We start from the raw sequence: 14,250 nt of genomic DNA on the forward strand, positions 1-14,250 counted from the left end.
TCACAGAATCCCCAACGGTAAGAGGACCAGTAGGGGATATGAAGGATGGGCGCCATATGTTGTCTGGAGAAGGCGTGGCTGTCTCTTCTCCAAGGTTCAAGTCAAAACGACGGTCGGAGGGTCCATACATTTTCAAATGTGTTGAAGAAGGAAGAGGTCAGACAAATCAAGATCTTAGAAGTGCAAGAAATGAGCTTCTACTGGTAGAGATTCAAGTGTGCTGTGGAACTTAATGCCAGCCTCTATAAAAATCTGCACTCGACGGAGCTTCAGAAATCGAAGAGGCGTTTGCTTTCTCAAAAGCTGGGCTGCTCAGAGACCACGATGGCCGATCTCAGAAATCGAAGAGGCGTTTACTTTCTCAAAAGCTGGGCTGCTCAGAGACCACGAGGGCCGATCTCAGAAATCGAAGAAGCACCTGCTTTTTCAGCCTCGTCAGCACCTGTCACATGCACACTCAGCTTTGCGGAAATTACGGGCAATCTGTCGAAGATTTCTGGTGAAGTAGAAAGCACGTGAATCTTACTGTTCAATCACCGCTCTCCATATGCACCATCAACTCCTCGGGTACCACATATAACTTTGTCAAAGATCTCTGACAAAGTTTAGGCACGAGAATTTCGAAGTTCCAGCTACCCTACTGTTACCCATAAGGGTAAAGGAACAGCACCACTGCTTGACAACTGGAAAGTCCCTATGTGTGTCGACCTCCGTGTTTTGCGGCAAGACAGGTTGGCAAGAACGTCCAACCTTTACTCACATTCGAGAAAAGACTCCCAACATAATTACTTTCTCAAAAAACCGGAGTAGCACCGCTTTCCGAATCTCGAGAGTCAGATCCTCGACGGGATTGCTTGTTCGAAAACCGAAGAGGCACAACTCTCAGAACTTCGAGAGCCAGATTTCCTTAGATAAAGCTTGTCTGTAATCTTCACACGTAATATCAGCTTTCCAGATACCACATACCACTTTTTCAAAGTGCTCTGACAAAATTAAAACACGTGAAGCTGGCAGCTCCCACTACATTGCTGTGACCAAGAAGGGTAAAGGAATAACATTACTACTTGTTATTGGGAAATCCCTATATACATTGACCTCCCTCCTCAACGGACAGGCAAACCTGCAAAAATGCTCAACCCTTTCTCGCATTCGAAAAGGCACCCTCAACATAACCTCTCGAAATACTCAACTTTATTTCCCCCCGATAATACCTCAGCAAATAAGCCACACCAAGAACAAGAGTATCTCATATCATCAGGGTCGAAAGCAAGAGTATCCCATATCATGCTTTCTCCCTGTCTTTGTCTTTGTCCTTGTCCACACCTGCAGGACAAGGAGAAAGAGAGCAGTCAGTCGGAACCTGAAATCAAACCTCCAATTTGGAACTGACTGCCTGGAGCCTTTGCCTGGTTGCTTACTTAGCATTGCTCTCAAGTACTCATCCTCAACTGCTGTCAAGGTCACGAATTCCACCGGCAAATACCTCATGACAGTTGATCAGATATTGGCTCTTTACACTGAAGCTGCCAAGCGGGGATGAGTCACTATGAAGGAATGTTCTGAAGGACCATTTAAATGCAAAGGTTGCACACCACTTCTGCCATGCAAAAGATTGAAGCAGAAGGTTCAACGGTGGGCTGAAACAGATCACTACAGCACGACACCTTTCCATACCACATTCATTATTCCGTCAACAGCAAAAGTATCCCATATCATCAAGGTCGAACGTACTCTAGATTTGATGGACTTGTTTTGACCCTCAAATTTTTGAGTCGGCCTTATACTCTGAAGGGCACCAGAAAACCCTCCAGCACAGTTCAAGAATAAGCCTGTGGAAAGTTACTTCTTCAAAAGCAAAAGTATCTCATATCATCTCTTATCCATTTGCTTCTCCTTATCCTGACAGTTGAATGAGAGACAAGGAGAAGAAGAACAATCAACCGGAAGCCGAGGTCAAATCTCTGATCCTAGGTTACTTACTTGGAAGTTTGACTGCTTACCTTGTCTGTCACCTCTTTCGGCAGATCTCCTAGCTCGGCGACTTGGGGGACTCCTACTATAGGGTTTGTATCACACTTGACTAAGCCCGAAACTACAACTAAGCTTCAAGTGAAATTGATACATTACCTTGTGCGTCAACATCAGCTAAATACACCATTCCCGGATGGAGGAAAGGTACTTCCAGAGAAGGGCAGATGAAGATCAGACCACACTTCGGTACTTAGAAGTTTCGTGATTACTCAAGGGATTGGATCTTGCAAGTCCCCAACCGAGGAGTTTCCCTCACTCGGGAACTTAAGGGAGCACTGTTTATACCATACTTGACCAATCCCGAAACTACCGAGCACCGGCCAACGCTATACTGTCAAGGACCCAGAAGAGTTCCCCTCCGACCAGGAGGCCAATCACTACTCGACACGTGTCAAGATTAGAAGCCAATCAGAGCGCAGCACGTGTCGACATCAAGAACCAATCACAACATGACACATGTCAATGTGACAAAGCTACAAGTTTTTCTATAAATAGGGGTCATTCCCCCACAATATTGGCGAATGCCATTTGTGTTAAATCATTCACAAGAACTCACTAAATTGAGAGCTTGATCCTTTGTACTTGTGTAAGCCCTTCACTACTAATAAGAACTCCTCTACTCCGTGGACGTAGCCAATCTGGGTGAACCACGTACATCCTGTGTTTGCTTCTCTGTCTCTATTCATTTACGTACTTATCCTCACTAGTGACCGAAGCAACCAAGCGAAGGTCATAAAACCTGACACTTTCTGTTGTACCAAAGTCCTCGCTGATTTTGTGCATCAACATTTGGCGCCGTCTGTGGGAATCGACACGAAAAGCTATGTCGGTTCTTTTTCATTTTTTTCATCAAATCTCACCTCCACCTTGAAACCTGCACAAACCCAAGCAAAAAACCAAAAGTACCATCCTGTGAACATCAACGTATGGTAAACCAATTTTTCACAAACCCTCCAAAAGCTTCTTAATTTCCCCTGATTTTCGATCGCCAAATCAGGCCCAATTCCCTGGATTAGGATTTTTGCGGTTTCCAATCATGTCCTCTGAAGAATTGGGTCTGGTTCGCACCCAGAACGGGCCTAACTCGCCACTCTCCGATGCCACAACCCGGCCCAATCCTCCCTCCTCCTGATGGATGTGATAAAGCAGTCGCAGATCTCGCTTCGAAAAGAAGCGGAGCTGTTGTCGTACGACCCAGACGACACGCCGCTGCCGAATCTGCCTTCCGTCAAAGAAACACTAGCGGAGTTGGATCCATCCCCGCCGTACCTGAGGTGCAAGCATCGCAAATGGGGGCTGCTGAGGGGCGTTCAGACGCTGACCTACGTCTTCTGTGGCAGAAAACACTGCAAGGACCTCCTTCCCGACCCCATCAATTTCCGGGATACTCTCGGGTACCGTTGGCTGCTCCAGTACTCGAGAGAGTTGAGAGACAGATCGCTCATTTCCACAGCTGCTAGCAAGATGAAGAAGCCCGGGTCCGAGCCATCGCCGAAATCGTCAGCTCCAAAACGACGACCTGAACACCAACAAGACATTACCACCGTTCCTGATCCGAACTCGAGTCGGGTTTGACCACTAGTCCGATGCGTCGCAGGTTTCTGCTGCCCCAAACAGCGCCACCGGTCCGATCCGTCTCCATCATCTCTCTCTACTTTCTATCTCTAGAGCTCCGACCCTCTACGGCCATGGCTACACTCCATAGACTGCCCTCTTTCTCTCTACAAATCAATATTGGGGTGAGAAGCTGCAGGACCCTGCACTTCTTCAATCATCCATTGGGGCACGTGATTTAATAAACTTGTGATTTGCTGTTCCATTGTCTGGGTGAGAAGCAGCTAATGGAAGGAAGTCATGGAATTATTGTTCAACGACTTTTTCCGTCTGTACTCCACTGGGATCCTGCCGCTTAGTCGGTTGTAGCGAAGCGACAGCAACGACAGCACAAGATAGCTCCCAAAATTTACTGGCACGTAACCTTCGATTTTGTTAAAACCCAAATCAAGGGCGACGAGCTCTCCACCGCCATTGCGCTCCGGGATCTCGACACCTGTCAGGTTGTTATTCACCAAGTCAACTTGCTGGATAGACGGGAGGAGAAAGAACTAGAGCATCTGAAGTCTGAACTCTCTCTCTCCCTCCGCTGTCAACTCTCTTAGTCTCGCAGTCAACTCGGACAAGGGAAACAGCTAAGAAGCTTGTGGGCATTTCATTGCATCCATAACTAGCAAGAATGATGATGTTGAAAATAGAGCAAGCTTGTGCGAATACTATTGTTTTATGCGCTGGATCCCATTGTTTTTTATGAATGAGAGAAACCGCCTGGTAGAGAGATTCTAGAAACATCTGCAAGAAATCTCCTTCTCAGTGATGGGACTAAAGTTGCTGTCAAGAACAAAGAAGGAGTGGAGACAGCGCAGGAGCCAGCATTACACACCACTTGGCCTTACGGATCAAGGACAGAGAATGAGTGGAGAGATAAAGAATAGCAAATGGTCATTGAGGTGGGGTTTCTGAAGACAAAGAAATGGAGTGGGAGGCCACGTTCTTTACATTATTTACATTTTTTACAGCTGGAGTACACCATCTTGTGTTCAAACAGCAGAAACCAGGCCGAAAGAGAAAGGCAGTGGCGGACAAAGCAAAAGGAAAAGAGAAAGAAAAGGGAAAGTAAAAGCAAAATCAAGTGAGTGTGTCTGGAAGTGGAGAGATCAAGGAGGGAACAGAAAAGAAAAAGGGAGAATCATGGGGAACACATGGTGGGCAACACAAAAAGAGAAGAGAAAAAGGAAGGCTCCCTCGGGAGCACATAGCAAAGCTAAAAAAGAGAAGCAAAGTAGAAAAGCAATGGGGAACAAAGCATAAAAGAGAAAACAAAGAAAATGCAGCAGAAAAACACTGCAAAAAAAAAAACAAGGAATAAATACCCCATCAGAGGGTAATATGTATAAACCCCATCAGAGGGTAAAAAAAAAAAAAAAAAAAAAAAAAAAAACGGCAAAGCCCAAAGTAAATGGGCTGGAATGTTGTGTAGGGGGCGAAAACCCATAAGCCCAAAATAGCTCCAACCAGACGATCAAAAGTACGCCCAGTACTTCAAATCATACATGAACATTACTCATGTCAATCATACATAAACATTCATGAGCATCCCTCATATCAATCATACATAAACATTCATGAGCATCACTCATGTTAACATTCATGAGCATCACTCATGTTAACATCCATGAGCATCACTCATGTCAATCAACATAAACATTCATGAGCATCACTCATGTCAATCAGCTTCAAAAGACTTCATTTACAGAGCTCTAGCTTCAAAGACTTCATTTACAGAGCTCTAGCTTCAAAGACTTCATTTACAAGAGCTCTAGCTTCAAAAGCTTCATTTACAAGAGCTCTAGCTTCAAAGACTTCATTTACAGAGCTCTAGCTTCAAAGACTTCATTTACAGAGCTCTAGCTTCAAAGACTTCATTTACAAGAGCTCTAGCTTCAAAAGCTTCATTTACAAGAGCTCTAGCTTCAAAGACTTCATTTACAGAGCTCTAGATTCAAAAGCTTCATTTACAAAAGCTCCAGCTTCGAAAGCTTCATTTACAGAGCTCTAGCTTCAAAGCTTCACTTGCAAAGCTTCACCTACAAAGCTTCAGTGCAGGGTATACAAATACCGCCTCCGAACAACCGCCACTTCGGCCCATACATGGATTCAATTTGAAGTCTCCAGCCAACAGACTCTATTGACCGAAGACTTGGGGGACTACATTATGTACCATATATTGGGCCTCAATTGGGCCTCATGAAAAATATTTGGGGGACTTAGCCCATTGTTTATGTATTAAGGAGCGAGCCCTTATTCTATAAAAGGGACTCCCTCACCTTCATTAGAGAGAAACGCCGCCAGCTGAGCAACCGCCTCGCCGCGAGCATCAACTCTAGCCCATCATTTATGTATTGAGGAACGAGCCCTTATTCTATAAAAGGGACTCCCTCACCTTCAACACCACAAGCCGAGCCAACCAAGGCAATATAAGCCACAAGCAGAGCGGCCTCGCAACAGGTGCTACTTCTAGTTGAGCATCATTTCAGATTGGGCACCGCCTCATATCAAGCACCAGTTCAAGACGACATCTAGTTACTTCGGCCCACACATGGACTGAATTTCAAGTCTCCAGCCAAAAGACTCTCTTGACTGAAGACTTAGGGGACTACTGTTTATACCATATTTAGGGCCTCGTATTTAGATCTCGTACAAATACTCGGGGGGACTTAAATGTAATTATGGGATAAAGGAAGGGGCAAATATGTAATAAGTGAGGAGTCCTTATTCTATAAAAGGACCCCTCACCCTCACAATTGGGAGAAGGCTCATTCTCACCCTCAGAGGCCATTTCTGAAGCCTCTCACCCCCTCTCAAAGTTCCTCACACCCCCTAAGCTCTAAGCTCTATCTCTCCCTCTTCAAGAAATACAATACAATCAGTGTGGACGTAGCCCAAACCTTGGGGTGAACCACGATACATCTTGTGTCATTTACATTTCATGCAGATTCACGGTCGGATTTACGTTGTTCCAAGACCACCTCGGTTTTGTGCATCAACACATTCAAATAAGAATGAACTAATAATGTAATTAGCTCAGGTAATTAGATTACGTTTGATGATGTATCAGATTAAACTACTGGGTAAGTACACTTCACACTATATCTAGGTTTGGCATCAGTTTTAAAATGGATCTTGAAGTTCTATTTTTTTCACATTGCAGTTCGATATTTTGAAATTCAACCATTGTACACATTCCCTTAAATTGTAGTGTTCATACAAAAGAGACACCACAAAAGGGCATGCCATAAGTATCTACAATATTGGACAAATTTCAAAACGTTTAGGTGTAATGTGAGAAAAGTGAATCCTGGCAACCGACTTAAAATCTTATTCAAAACTTCTCTAATGTGAAACGTTTTTAACAGTAAACTATTTGGTGGCTGCATAAGTAAAATTATCTTTTATCGATTGAAATGCATGCACATTATTTTAACTATATAATCTCGCATCATTGTGCTTATAAATGGCTAATTTGTTATTTTCATTAAAGAAGATATTAAACCAAGAGTAAAAACATTATGCTATAATTTGCATTGTTACACATAATCAACTTTTATGTATGCAAATATAACTACATAAAATATGCTAATTAAGCCACTTGCATGACACACCCCGACCCCAATCGAGGCATGATGGTCGTCACGTGAGGGTGACGTAGCCATGTGCGATGTGCGGAAGTGAACATAATATAAAAATACGGATAAATAAAAACCAACTAACTAATTTACACTAGGCAAGCATATCAGTGCGAGTGAAAATGTTTAAAGTGCATGTACACACACAACCAGAGCGTAGGCATCAGAATGCACTCCAGAAGTCTAATTACTACTTATACAAATCATAAAGGAAACCCTACACTGATTGATGTCTGTCAGAACCGCCGTGGAGTCCTCGTGAGCCACCAATAAGAACTTCAATCTAGAATCTGGAGGGGCGCAAAATAGAAAACATGAGTGGGCTTTTGATTTTCTATATATACGTATATATGCCTTACGTTTTCCCAGAAATAGTTTAAATGGTTTTTACATTTTAAAATGCCATGTCATATTTGCTTTATATTTTAGCATATGATTTAGTATAACTTTGCATAATATTGCATGCTATTGCGGAGGCCAAGGTAAGTTCAGGTGAGTACACATTGTTGATATGATTACATAGTACTTAGTGATGAATTGTTGTGTGTAGAATTCATTGTCCTGCACCCCGGTGTTAGTGCTCCGCCCGAGACCAGGGCTTAGCCTTCACGTGATCGTTACATACCACATTAGGTGGTTCCGACTCGTAGGTGACTTGCGATACTTCGCATAGCCTTCACGTGATCGTAGCACTTGAGCGTATTTATTTACACCTAGCCTGTTGTACAAACCACATTAGGTGGTTCCGACACGTGTGCAGGACTTAACTGATGAATTATATATTCAGCTGTACAGGTCACGTTAGGTGACTTTGGCTGATATGTCATTTTATATTGATTCATTTCACTTGGCTTAATTATGGATTGTGGAGATGATTGACATGGTATACATGTGGGTTTTGCTACTCTCGAGCATGGTTCTTATTTACGTACGTAGTACTAGTTTCTAGGAAATTATACGAGTTTTACGGTGAGAGGTTATTATTTTTGGAAAGATAAATTGTTTTGAAAAGTTATGGGCAAAGTTTGGTATCAGAGCCAATCCTTGGCTGGAAGTGTGCCGACGAGGACGTCGGGCCCCTAAGGGGGGTGAATTGTAACACCCACATTGCCTAGGGGAGTGGATCCTATAAGCTTTATATGTATATTCCCATATCTACCTAGCACAAGGCATTTTGGGAGCTCACTGGCTTCGGGTTCTATCGGAACTCTGAAGTTCAGTGAGTTCGTGTGAAAGCAATCCCATGTGGGTGAGTTGATGACCCACTGGGAAGTTCTCGTGTGAGTTCCCAGAAACAAAACCGTGAGGGCGTGGTCGGGGCAAAAAACGGACAATATAGTGCTACGGTGAAGTCGAGTTCGGGATATGATGAGGGCCCGGGCTGGGATGTGACATTGCATGCATATATCATTGCCATGTCTATAATTATATTCTCTATGAAGTATAATTATGGTTTGTACAGATGAAACTTTTTGTCCGTCAAAGTGGTTATCTATTAGGTTGCTTCGTATGGTCACTAGTGGAGATAGAAAATCATAAGTGCCTCTTCCTATTCACGAAATAAAAGTATACATGATCATAAAGTGCCTCCAGATCGAATTACGTACTGATCTAGAGATCTGAGATTGATGGAAAAGGAAGTAAAATAAATTAGACCAAAGTCATCGTCAATATCTCTTGATTAAAAACTACAACAAGCATTAATATATAGTTCATCAGAAAACATAAGAATTATAAGCATCATATATACTTTCATCATCTAATAGTGCATTCAATATTATAATACTGCGGCCACCACAATGACCTATTTATTTAGGAGTAGGATTATCTCTCTTCTTTTCTTTTCTTTCCCTTTCCTCTCCTTCTATTTAAACGGTCACGGTTAAGTTTCGTCAACATCTTATATTAATTTTTTACAGAAAGAGAAAGACAAAATAGAAAATGTGAGATGAAGAGATGGAATGGGATAGAAAGAGAAAGGGAGAGAATCATAGTCCATTTATTTATGTACCAAGTTGTTCGATTCTGTTCTTAAAAAGAATTACCACTCCCACTGTTCACCATGCTACTAATTATTCTAGACTAAGCAAAGTAGAAAATAACAAGAAGAAGAAAATAAACAAATAAATGCAGAAGCGTAGGGTTTATAAGGAAGAGTTCATTTTGTGTATCTCAAAAAAAGAAAACATCGATCTGGAATTGGCGATGAAACTGCCATATCTCCGTCCCCACCCCTATCCCATCTCTAATAAGGATCTAAACTCTGTGGCAAGACTAGCCTACTGCTACAACATGCATGGTGGATTATTATTGCAGGAGTTTTTAAAATTCTTTGCAGCCTATGATTTTAGTCAATGGAGTTCATCTTTTTGTGCATTGTCTCTTTGTATCTTTATGTAGAAGTATCTTCTTTCCACCGATCCATCAACTTTTGAAGGTTGACACTGTTTTTTTCTTTTCTAGTGATTTACTTTAGTGTTTGTGGTTGTAAAATATAGGATAACAAATGCTGAGGTCCTATTTATTTACCACATTCATAATTTGATGCTAGAGGTGTTTGAGGAATTAAGGTGGCATGTGGAAGTGGAAGAAGGTTTTTCCTCTAAATACGTGGGGTGAAATTCTTAACTTTAAGAGTAAAATAGATTAGAATTGATTCTTGAACTAGCGTCCCAATTTAGATTTCTTCCTTAAATTAAAACTTAGTTACTTAAGATCTTGGGTAAAATCCTGTTTTGTATTGTTTTTCTTCACTAAAAGTTGCTTTACTTTAAAGTTAAGTAACAAAAAAAAAATTTTAGCAAAAAAAAAATATCTTGTTTATTTTAAAGCAATGGCCCCAAACAACTGAACTTTTAAAAATATCATGGAGGTTGCTTTTAAGCTTGCTTTTAAAGTTGCTTTTATAAAGGGGTGTGATATCCACACATCCCATTTTATTTTTCACATACCTTTTTTATTTTCGACCATCAGATCGGATGAATTGAAGAAGATTTACGGACAGAAATTATCAAGGGGTGTGTGAGAAGCAAAATGGGATGTGTGGATAACACATCCCTTTATAAAAACCAGAGTTGAGTCTTTAATGAATATTTTTAATTCCCACAATAACTCATTGAATTATAAAATGACATTATTTATTCAACTACAAATATTTTCTCCCTTGGAGAACAAAATGACTGCCACCATCTATGACTGCAACCACCAGCCTTACACCACTGTAGCCATCACCGCCACCGCCATCGCCAACAACGCTGCAATCATTGCCACCATAATCGCCGCCATTACTGCTACCTATACATCCAACCACCACCCCTTATTATTGGCACCAACACCACGTATACCCTAACCATTGCCACTTCCATTACTGCAACTATCCATGCCACCATTGTCAATGCCACCACCCCCACTAGTATGTTCATTTATGTCATTATAAAATTATCACTTCTACATTAAAATTTATCAAACGCTTTAACACTGTTTTTAATACTCACAACACTTTTAAAAAGATGTTTATCAAACGCTCAGTCTTTATTTACAGTTGATTATTCATAAAGTATTTTATCAAACACTCAACTACTTTATTTTACTGTTAATTATTCTTAAAGCAGTTTTTTTATTTTTCATTTTTTAAATAACAGAAATTCCAAACTGGCTCAAAATGTGGAGCATTAAAATGTGGGGATGTTCCACTCTAAAAGAATGGGGATCAAACTAAGCCACCAAATGAGCTAGTCATAACTAAGTATCATATTCAACATAAATATTAGGGATCTTTTGATGTAGGCGCCTCAATTTTGAATTTTCTAGATCAAACATCCATGCCTTTTAATGATTTGATTAAACTTTTTTTTGTCATAATTTTGGTGCTACATGCACATTATATTGTAACAAATTTCTTATAATTTAACCTTTTGATTACACTCTCCTCCATTAGAGATAATTGTAAAAAAAAAAAGTTGGTTAGATTCAATTTATTTTCACAATAATGCTACAATTTAGCAATAATTATTTACGATTTAAGAATTTTTCTTTCCAAAATAGTTTTAAATATTTTTAAATCCTCCAAAATCAAATGTACCAAAATAAGTTTTTCTTTTAGTACGTTAATAGAAAATAGGATTGAGAATAATATAAACGTACCAATACACAATGTGTACAAAATAAAACGTACCAATATTAACAATTGACAACCTGTCCCGAATGTTTATATTATTTTGTCCTCGGGAGCGTGGAAGTTACTAATTTACTCTTGAACGTTACATGGTGAGGGTGTAATTGAAATGGGTTGGGACCAATCCATTTCTTCCTTAGCTTTTGGACCAATTAGATTTTAAGTTTTATTTGTTTTGTTTGGTTGCCCAAACCTAGACCACACATTTTCACTCACACACCAACACGTGTACCCTCTCTCTCCTTCCCTCTAGGATTCCTTTCAGGCACGGATCGAGGTCGTGAATGGTAACTTTGGACTCCTTGCAAGCTTAGGAGTCAAGCTATAGCTTTGGTTGGATGTGAGGACTTCGGAAACCCGAGAACCATAGTCTCCAGTGAGGTGCATTGTGACTCCATCGTGATCGTGGAGGTTTCATCGAGTCTAAGGTTATAGGAGGTCTTAAAACTTCTTCACGAAGTTCAGGGAAGAAATTTGGAAGGTTTTGAACGTCGGGAAGCTCGGGTTTATATAGTTGCAAGGTTGGCCGGTTTCCTCGAATTTTTCCGACAAGATTTCGTTGGATTTAGGACCTAAAAGTGGTAAGGATTTGTTCCTCTCATCCTAAGCTTCATTTTGGTGAAAATTTCATGGATTTTGGTTGAGAAATGGATGAGATATTGAAGTTCTAAGTTTTTTCCAAAAACCGGCGATGGCGACGAAATCCAGTGACTCGCCGGAGAAGAAGGAGAATATTCCATCAACTTTGACAGAATATTCTAACGGCGTCAGGTATCTTTAACGACATATGCTTTTATTTAACGGAATATTCCCTAACGCCGTTAGGGAATCCGTCAGTGTGCTAAGCATATGGGTAGTGCGTCTGGCCGTGCCTTGGTTGGCGCGTGTGGGCACGTGGGTAATCGAAATTTTTTTATAAAAATATGGGGATCTTCGTGGGGTTGAGTAGATCACATTGGTATATTTAAACACCTCAATTGAGCAATTTATGAGAAGTTATTACTTAGTTTTGGTTATGTGCTTTAAAATAACGTTTATATAGTTGTTTCGCATATAGGTGAGACCTATCTAGAAGACAAGCGTAATCAAGCAAGACTTGGGGGTTATGACCCTTCCACATATCAGTGAGTGGACTTTTGGTTTTCAGTATATACTTATATACTTGGTATTTTTCCCAGAAAATGTGTTTAAATGAAATTATGTTTTGAAATGCCATGCTTATTGATTTATGCTTAGACTATGAATTTGTATGGTATGTACATATGTGATTTGATGTGGTGGACGCTCAGGTAAGTACCAGGTGAGTTGTAGATTGTTATTGTGAATTGTTGATTATGTGAGATGTGTTGAGAGCTCATAAACCTGCACCTCGGTGTTAGTGTTCCCGCTCGTGGTTAGGGCACAGTCGTTCACGTGATGTTCACCTCCCGCACCATACACTCACCTTGGATCCAAGTTAGGTGCACAGTCCTATCGTACAGACCACTTTAGGTGGTTCCGAATCATAGGTGATCCGCGATTTCGCACAGTCTTCATGTGATTGTAGCACTAGAGCGTATTTATTTACACTCAGTCCTATCGTACAGACTACTTTTGGTGGTTCCAACTCATGTGCATGCATACTTGTTGAGCTATAGATTCAGCCGTACATGCCACTTTAGGTGGATCCGGCTGATATATTAATTCTCATGAGTTAATTCACCTGAGTTACTTATTCGGTTATTTTGAGATATTTGGTATGGCATACGTATGTTTATCGCTATTCTGAGTATGGTTTTGATATAAATATGAATATATTCTATTTTTTGGGAAATTATACTGGTTTTACGGCGAGGGGTTAGAACTTTTGATAAATGAAATGATTTTGAAAAGCTTTGTTTTTGTCCACTCACACTTTCTGTTTTGCGCCCCTTCAGGTTTTAGGTAGGAGTGCTTGTTGGCAGCTCAAGAGGAACTCACGGCAGTTTTGACAGATTATCACCAATGTAGGATCACCTTTGGGTGTTGTATAATTAGTATTCATCCTGTTGGATTGCATTGCTCTGGTTGTGCAATCACACTTAATATCGCACTTGCACCTTATCTTACCTAGTGCTCTAGTTGGTTTGGTTTTTATTTATTCGCATTCCTTATATTAATATTGCTTCCGCACTGTGCACATGGCTACATCACCCTCACGTGACGGCCAACATGCCTCGATCTAGGTCGGGATGTGTCAAACAATATGTATCAAATCAAACGTACCAAAATTACAAAAAAGTGTACCAATTAATGATTTTTGTAAATTCAAATGTACCCGCAGATAATATATATGTAATATATTGTACCTAATAATCATTCTTCAACAACTATACTTAAATATGTATGTATATATATATATATATATATATATATATATGTATGTATATATAACTTCACAAAAAATTGAAAAAATTACACGGAGCTTTTATGTTGATCACCAACTATTTGAAAAAGAAAAAACCATTTGGAAAAAGAAATAATATTAAATGTTTGCATAACAAAAAAAAAATTGTGATTGAAAAAACATATTTGGAAGAAGAGAAAATATAATTTAATTACTAATATCTCCACTAAATAAGGAAAAGTGCATCATGCAGATAAAATGATAAATTCAAAAATTATTTTAATTTTAAAAAATAGAGGTGACTATCGGTCAAAACACTTTAATCAAATTTTAAAAAGGAACAGATGTTTAATCTAAATGATATAAAAAACTATAGGGGATTCTAATTTTCCCTAAATATTATATGTTCTCACCATCAACGTGGTGAAACATGAAATCTC

Source organism: Malus sylvestris, chromosome 12 (assembly GCF_916048215.2).
Source record: "Malus sylvestris chromosome 12, drMalSylv7.2, whole genome shotgun sequence".
Taxonomy (NCBI): Eukaryota; Viridiplantae; Streptophyta; class Magnoliopsida; order Rosales; family Rosaceae; genus Malus; species Malus sylvestris.